The sequence below is a fragment of the Nannospalax galili genome, unplaced genomic scaffold (assembly GCF_000622305.1).
Source record: "Nannospalax galili isolate Female #2095 unplaced genomic scaffold, S.galili_v1.0 scaffold383, whole genome shotgun sequence".
In the NCBI taxonomy this organism is placed as follows: domain Eukaryota; kingdom Metazoa; phylum Chordata; class Mammalia; order Rodentia; family Spalacidae; genus Nannospalax; species Nannospalax galili.
The window spans coordinates 4,119,260-4,119,703 of NW_008351346.1; the positions used below are offsets into that span (position 1 = coordinate 4,119,260).

At 41.4% G+C, this 444-nt stretch overlaps 1 protein-coding gene across 1 annotated transcript in view; it reads left to right on the top strand.

Moving 5' to 3' along the window:
- The window catches only part of Mael (maelstrom spermatogenic transposon silencer), a 47,336-nt gene that overhangs the window by 37,064 nt on the left and 9,828 nt on the right, over positions 1-444 (top strand). The window lies entirely within an intron of this gene.

The window sequence follows — 444 nt, forward strand, 5'->3', positions numbered from 1 at the left end:
TTTCTTGATCTGTTATGTATAATTTGTCAGTAGATTGTAGGAATAATATGGTTCCCTCTGGTTTTCGTGACTAGCTAGGCATTGTTTCTCTCTTGTATCGTCTCCCCCCTCTATCATGGATTTCCCACTTCCCCCCTTTCTTCCTTACTAATACCCTTGCTCCTATGATCCTACCTCTGTTGAGCTTCTTCTTTCTCCTTATCCCCTAGGTTCCTCATATACCCTTCCCTCCCCCCTCCCTTAAACTGACCCATTTTTTATCGATATCTCCCTTATTAGGGCCTGTTACCTACTATTCTTCTCCGTCAGGTTATTTCTTTTCCTTTACCTCACTGTTTCCTTACCCTTGTCCTGGTTCCTGCAGTTATGTCTGTTTGCATACTTATTTATCAGAGTCTGATCCTAGGATCCACATATGAGGGAGAACATATGTCAATTATATTT